Source organism: Pipistrellus hanaki, assembly GCF_964339955.1.
Source record: "Pipistrellus hanaki genome assembly, chromosome: 10".
NCBI classification, from domain to species: Eukaryota; Metazoa; Chordata; class Mammalia; order Chiroptera; family Vespertilionidae; genus Pipistrellus; species Pipistrellus hanaki.
The window spans coordinates 71,564,990-71,572,370 of NC_140512.1; positions in this window are offsets into that span (position 1 = coordinate 71,564,990).

Sequence of the window (7,381 nt, forward strand, 5' to 3'; positions counted from 1 at the left end):
TCCCACTCTCGGTCACAGACTCTTTAAGTGTATGTGACACGTGTGTGCATTTCTGCCCAGCTCAGGAAGGTTCTGGCCTCCGCAGGCCGAGATGATCCAGATGGACACCAGGCGTCCACTGGGAGACTCACTGGCTCTTCCAAAGGAGGGAGGAATGCTGTCCCCAGGACACTCGTAGGCATGGACTGTGGGTGTGGTCACGCCACAAGGGCCTCAAAACAAGTGTGACACTCATGTGCATGCACACACACAACGCCAGTGTATAGGCACACACATGTACACACACACACATGCACACACAGTGCACACATGCGAATGCGATCCCAGTAAGGAAGCCAGCTCATGTGACCAGGAGCTCAGTGGCCGCCCTCCCTGCCGCTCACCTCGCTGCTGTCTGACCTGGTGGGGCGGGTCACCCCTGAATGTGGCTCCTGACATTCCTGGTTTTTCTGAAAACGGCATCCACCCTTGAAGAACAAGTAGCGGTCGTTTTTGAGAACATCTGGAACACGCGCACTCTTCGGGGCTCTTCGGGAGGCTGTGTGAGCGGGGCCTCGTGTGGGTTGCAGTCAGCCTGTGGTGCCGCCATGAGCTGATGGGAGGGCCGGGCTGTGGGCGGGGGTCACACTGCTGCTTGTGGCCCCAGAACAACTCCCGTCTCCGGGCTCCTCTGACGGGGAAGCTTTGTGCCCTCCGTGCCACTCCCATTCGTGCTTTCCGTGTCACGCCTGGCAGGCTGGCCTCCGGGTGACACTGCTTTGGGTGTGTGCCCGCTTGGCCTGGCTTCCTGCTGGAGCTATTCCTGGCCTGGGGCCCAAGCCCTGCCCTCCCTGCGAGGTCCCTGAGGGGCCACCTGCTTCCAGGGCGTGGGAGGCGGCGGGAGGCCTGGGCTCGGTGCACACGGGCCTCCCCTCCGCGGCGCGCAGCTGCTGGTGGGCCCGGGCTGCGCGGTCAGGAGTGAGGCCTCTTGGCCATCACAACGGCCTGTGTGCGTTTGGACAAGAAGTTCAACTATCGTTTTCCCCGACTTCATCTCTAAAGCTGCTGCCTTTTATCGCCGGCATCCTGGCAGCTCCGGGGCTGGGGATGCCGCCGCTGACAGAGGGGGGTCCCGGGCACAGTGGCTCCCAGCACACAGGCACTCCCTGACCCGCCCTTCGCTTTGGAGAAAACATTGACGTTTACGCCCTGAGGACTTCACCCGGACAGTGACCGGTGCGCTCCAGTCACCGCCGGGCAGCAGCGTGCTGCCCAGGTCACAATTAGCCCCCTCACCCGTATCTCCGCCCCCCTCCTGGGTCAGGAGCCGCGACCCCCGGAAGGAGGGTCAGCGCTGAGCGCGGAGCAGAGGGAGGACTGCGGCCCGGGTGCAGGAGGCACATGCGGAGCCTCTCCCTGGCGGCTGGGCCAGGCAGATGCCCCGACCCACCCTGGTGACCTCTGCCCCCAGGAAGGTGCAGGCGCGCCTGTGTGTGTCCAGGTCACCGCTGGGAGCGGCGGGGGTGAGGGGGTGAGGGGGTGAGGGGGTGAGGGGGTGAGGAGGGAAAGGGGAGTGGGGGGATGGGGGGTGGGGGATGAGGGGGTTGGGGGTGAGGGGGGTGAGCGGGTGAGGTGGGTGAGGGGGTGAGGGGGTAAGGGGGTGAGGAGGATGAGGGGGATGAGGGGGGTGGAGGGGGAATGGGGGGATGGGGGGTGGGGGATGAGGGGGGTTAGGGGGTGAGGGGGTGAGGGGGTGAGGTGGGTGAGGGGGTGAGGGGGTAAGGGGGTGAGGAGGATGAGGGGGATGAGGGGGGGAGGAGGTGAGGGGGGTGGGGGGGTGGGGGATGGAGGGGTAAGGGGGGTGAGGGGGTGAGGTGGGTGAGGGGGTGAGGGGGTAAGGGGGGTGAGAGGGGTAAGGGGGTGAGGAGGATGAGGGGGATGAGGGGGGTGGAGGGGGTGAGGGGGGTGAGGGGGTGAGGGGGATGGAAGGGATAAGGGGGGTGAGGGGGCTGTGCTCAAGGGCAGGACAGGACCCCTGTGCCAGGCCCTTGTCCCCAGACCCCGGCCTTGGGCGCTGAGCAAACATGCACCGGATGAGACCGCCTGTGATTTGGGGGCCACTGGGGACTGCCCCACCTGCTGGGCACCTGACAGGCCGTGCAGCGAGGCCACAGCCCAGCCTCTGCGCATCAGGTCCCGCTCCCAGGAGCAAGAGCCGGGAGTCACAGCCTGGGGTGGCACATGCGGGGACAGTGAGAGGCAGATGGTGCCCAGCCAGCTTCTGCCCATTGCCCACTCCCGGCCTCGCTCACCCCTGAGCTCAGGAAAACGGGGGAGAGCCCAGCTCTGGGATGGACCCCAGGCTCCTGGCGTGGGCACGGGCCACACAGTGGTGACTCGAGGACGTGGCCTTGCTGCTGGCGGTGGCTGGGGTCCTGGGTGTGCCCCATTCTCACCCTCACCTCACACTCCCACCTCCGGCCCTCTGCTTCTGATCGCCCAGCTAAGTGCAGCAGGAGAGGAGCGGGCGCTGGTGCCCCGGTGGGGGGTACGAGAGGTTCCCGAGTGCCTGTGCTCCCGCCCTTGGCTGCCGCCGCCGCCGCCACCGCCCTGAAAGCCCAGGGCCTCGCATTCCCGCCAATGATCAGCCACGGCCGCTCTGGGTGTCCGGTGCCCACTCCGGGGCCTGACCCCCCCCCCGTGCCCTACTCCCGGGCCTGCCACCCCCCCCAATGCCCTACTCCCGGGCCTGCCACACCCCCCCCCCGTGCCCCACTCCCGGGCCTGCCCCCCCCCCCCATGCCCTACTCTGGGGCCTGACAGCCCCCCCCAAGTCCCACTCCATGGCCTGCCAGACCCGCCGTGCCCCGCTTCGAACAGCGGGATGGGCTCCAGGTTCTCCACTTGGAGGTTCAAGAACCTCTGAAGGAAGTTATTAATAAGTCTCCCCAACATGACCTATTTCTGGGGTCCTCATCCCGATGGAGGGGCTCCTGGGCAAGGCCCTAGAGAGCTGGAGAGGCTGTACACTGTTTACACCCAGCACCCCCAGACTCTGCCTCCGGGGCGTCTCCTCCGGGACCTGGCCGCTCCTCCTGGACACGAGATGCTTTCCAGGTGAGGTCACGTTGCCGCCTCTAAGCCACTGGCTTTTCTCCTCCTGGGCCCTCACTCCGGTCCCAGCCTTGGTCCCATTGGTCCCCTCCTCTTTGCTCCCCCCTGCCTACCCCCAAGGAGGCTTGTTGGGGTGACATGGGCTGACCAGACCTTGGGCAGAAAGGCTGAGGTTAGATTCGGGGCTTCCACACCAGGAACTGTCTCTATTTTCTTTGGGGGGCTGTGCGCATGCCCACAGCATCACAGCCAGAGAGAGCCAAGTTCGAGTCCTGCTCCTCCTCACGCAGCTGTGTGACCTCGAGTGCTGCACTTAACCTCTCCAAGTTCTTTCCATGCTGCGTGGTGGACATGGACCCAGCTTGATGCTGGCTGCTCCTGGGACACACAGCAGAAAGCTCGCCCCTGCCCCTCCCTCCCTGACAGGGCCCTGCCCTCTCCCCGGGGATGACCCATCCATGGTCTGATTTGGGCAAACTGTGGGGTGTCATCAGCTAAGGGTAGGGGCAGGTTGAGGCCGCGCTGGAGGGTGTGACAGGTTCGGCGTCCCCTCGCAGGCTCAGGAAGCACCGGTGTTTGGAAGGTGCTCCGGCTGCGGGCTGGCATGGTCAGCTCTGCCAGGGCGGCAGAGCCCTGCCTTCGGAGCTGCTGTTGCTTCCTGCTCCGGGAGCTCTGGACACAGGAGCCCGGGGCGAGGGCCATGTCCAGGGAACGGGAAGACTCTAGAAGGAGAGAGCCTGTTTCAATGACCTCATCCTGCCACCAACTTTTAGTCTCCAAAGACAGAGCTGACGTCAGCTCATATTTGCAATCATTTTTCCTCTTTCCTGCAAAACGGCCCTTCTGCTGGGACAGCACTTGGCAGCCAGCCCCACGCGGGCTTGCCAAGGCCCAGCTCATCAGAGAACGCTTCCCAGTCACGCCTGGGACAGGGAGAGGGTGTCCCCGCATGTGCCACCCCAGGGTGACCTGCTGGGTCGGGGCCCGGGAGGCCTCTTCTCCAGCTTCGGCCCCAAAAGCAGGGCCGGGGCTGCTTCTCAGCCCGAGGTCCCTCCAGCCGCCCGGGTGCCGGCCCTGCTGGGCTGCCCTCTCCAGGAAGCAGAGCAGGTAGGCCCTGCGTGGCCACGGGGAGTGGGGAGGGGAGGCAGCCCAGGTGCGGACGCGGGGTCTGCACCTTCCTGGGGGGAGGCCAGGGCCGCCAGGTGCGATGACAGTCACATGCTGTGGCGTTCTGCGGGAGCAGTGACTCCGGTTTTGATGCGTCTGTCTTTCCGGTTGGCACCTCCGATCAGCCCTCGGCAAGCCCTGCAAATGGTGGGCTGTTAGCCACACCATCTGCCCCGGAGCCCCCATTGCCTGTGGGAGAGGGGTCTGCACACACTGCCCAGGTCTCCAAAGTCCACCATTGCCGCCACAGCATGCCATCGCCACGCCAGTGACATCATGTCAGGTTGATTGGAGACACCCCACTTCCCACCTCAGTGGGGGGGGGACCCTTCGCACCTTTCTCTTCAGTGCACCCCATAGTAGGCATGGGCCCCAGGGCTCCATGTCTCCTATTGCGGTCCCTGTTCTGACAGGAAGGACAGTCATCGCTGAGACGACAAACATGTCTTGAATGTTGAGTAGGTAAGACAGCGGGCTAATCGGGGGTGGGGGCAGCTTCTCATGTAATTGCATTGCATCTCCTCTTCCTCTGGCACCTCTGGGGAACCTCCACCCGCCCTCCGTGAGGAACCAAGACCCCAGGCACATGTTTACCGAGCAGAGGGCTGAGGCCCTTCTTATCTAGTCACCTGTCAGAGCCCACCTCCCCCACCCCCTCCCGCGGCTGCTCGATGCCAACGGCATTGATTTTATTACTCATACTTTATACATGAGAATGCTATTCTTAAAGAAGGCAAACATTTGCTTTGCTGAGCCATTGTCTCGCCCCGCATAAACCTCTCACTCTTGATGTATGCCCATCGATTGTGGTTCTCGCCACTGTTTCACACGAGAGGCCCGCGGTGGTGACTTGCAGGGTTACCCGTGCCGGGCCCCAGACTCATTTACAATGAAGCAAAAGCTAAATGCGACCTTCAACTTGAAAATGACTCGGATTTCATAAGATGCTAACGTGGAGGCCCATCCCTGCCCTCCCATGTGGTTCGCGGGAATGGCCCACCGCGCTGGCTGGCCAGGCTGGCTCCACAGGGGCCGGGCTTATCCACCATCTGAGCAGGTCCCACCTCAGGGCTCACAGACGGTCCCTCCTGAGCCCCAGGGACAGGGCTCCCACCCAATGGAGCCCAGCTCGCTGCTCACCACCCCTCCCCAGCCTCAGGACCAGACACCCTCACATCCTGACCGCCTGCACTTGGACCTGCTCCCAGGCCCAGCTCCCGAGACCCCTGCCCGCCTCTCCCCACCCAGGGGTGTCAGCAGCCCAAGGACCCGGAGGGCACGGCTCACCCCGTGCAGAGCCTGGGTGGCCTGGGAGAGGGTTCCCTCTGGGGTGGTCCCAGGAACCAGGAGAGAGGAGGAGCGTGTGAGACCGAGTAAGGGAGAGCAGGTGTTGCTGTGGTTCCATGGTAGCCACAGGCTTCTCTTAGGACAGACAGGTCACCCTCAGCAGGGGCACGTGCCCACAGCTGCCCCCTGTGCAGAGGGTTGCTCACGGGCGGGGAAGGCCCCTCCTGGCCGTGTGAAGCAGGGATGCCCAGACTGCTGGGGAGGCCGAGCAGCCAGAGCTGTCTCCTGCTCACCGGTGCACAGTGAGTGCACCGCCAGCTCTGCCCGCTCTGCTCCCACAGGCCATTCACACACACCCCCTCTCCCCTCGTGCATGCAGCGCGCTCACTGGAGCCTGGCCTGGGGTTCATGGGAGATGGCGATGATTCTTACAAGTTGCCAGTCCTGGTGAGCTTCTTCCGCTGAAGGGACAGTGACAACAACAAAGGAACGAGCCCACACCTGATGGATCCTAAGGGGGTGACAGCACAGAAGATGTTTCCACAAAACCTGCAAGAGAAGGTGGCCAGAGCCGCCCTGCGGGGTGCTGGGGCGCCTCCGTCCCGGTGGAGCGGGTCTGAGTGGCCAGGCAGACTGCGGAGCTGAGGCTGGAGACAGACAGCCATGTTGTCTGTCTGTCCGGGCTCTCAGGACTCTGCCCCTCACCTCTCCTCCCCTCCCCCCAGCACTATCCCAGCTCCCCACCAACAGCTGGCTGACGAGAACAGGAGTCTGTAATGCCATGGCTCCTGGTGGAACCTGGGAAGAATGCTTTTTTCATGCTGGAGAGTCACCCGGCTGCCAGGGGACCCTGGCATGGGACCCACAGATAATTCAGCGGGACCAGATCACTTGTCTGAAGGAACAATCTCCATGCAGCCATAATCATGGAAATGCACTCAATGTTTTAAAAACGTTTATTTATCTTATTGAATGGAATAAAGCCCAGAATACTTCATGCCAGTGTCAAGATTAAATGCCGATACTAGCCTTCCTGACAGTGTAAAAATCTCTCTATATAAAAGGCTAATATGCTAAGTGTCTGTCCGGGTAATGACATCACATAGCAATGCCTGGCTTCCTCTCCCTAGCAACTAGCCTCCTTGCAGTTTCTTCAGCCCAGGAACATGACTTGCTTTATAGCCAGGTGCAAACATTTTACACTTTAACCAAATGTCTGTAAAGCGTTTTCATGTGCCTCATCTCATTTGATCCTCACAGAAGTCCTGGAGTAGGTAGATAGGAGACTCAGTAGAATCCCATTTTCTTTTCATTAGCTAGAAAACGGAGATTTAGAAAGCTCAAAAACTTGATCTGACTGAAAAGAAGTAAGAAATGGTGGACCTTGACAATGACTTCAGGTTTTTTCACTACGCAGAATATAGTCAAACACTGCTGCAGTTAAATATTTTATCCTTTGTTCTCCCTGAGTGATCTATAATAGTAATCTGCTTTGTGTTGATAATTACTGTTGTGTTTCTGACAATTACCTGAAAGGGAAGTTGGGGTGCTTCACTGGAGTGGAAAAACTTCAACTAAATTAGAAAGCAGGTCTATTTAAGCAAGTTAATTCTACGTCTATAAAAGGCTAAGTTGACTTGCTCATGTGTGATACATATAAAGCTCTTGCTGGTGCCAGTTGCACACATGTGTTTCTATCTGTCATTGTTGATTGTGAATTTGGTTGTCACTTCTATTATAGAAAAAGGGCGAATAGTGATATTAAAATGTTTCTTCCGATTAATTTCCTTTCTATCCACAAATTTGTGCACTGAGCTTCTAGTAAAATTATAAT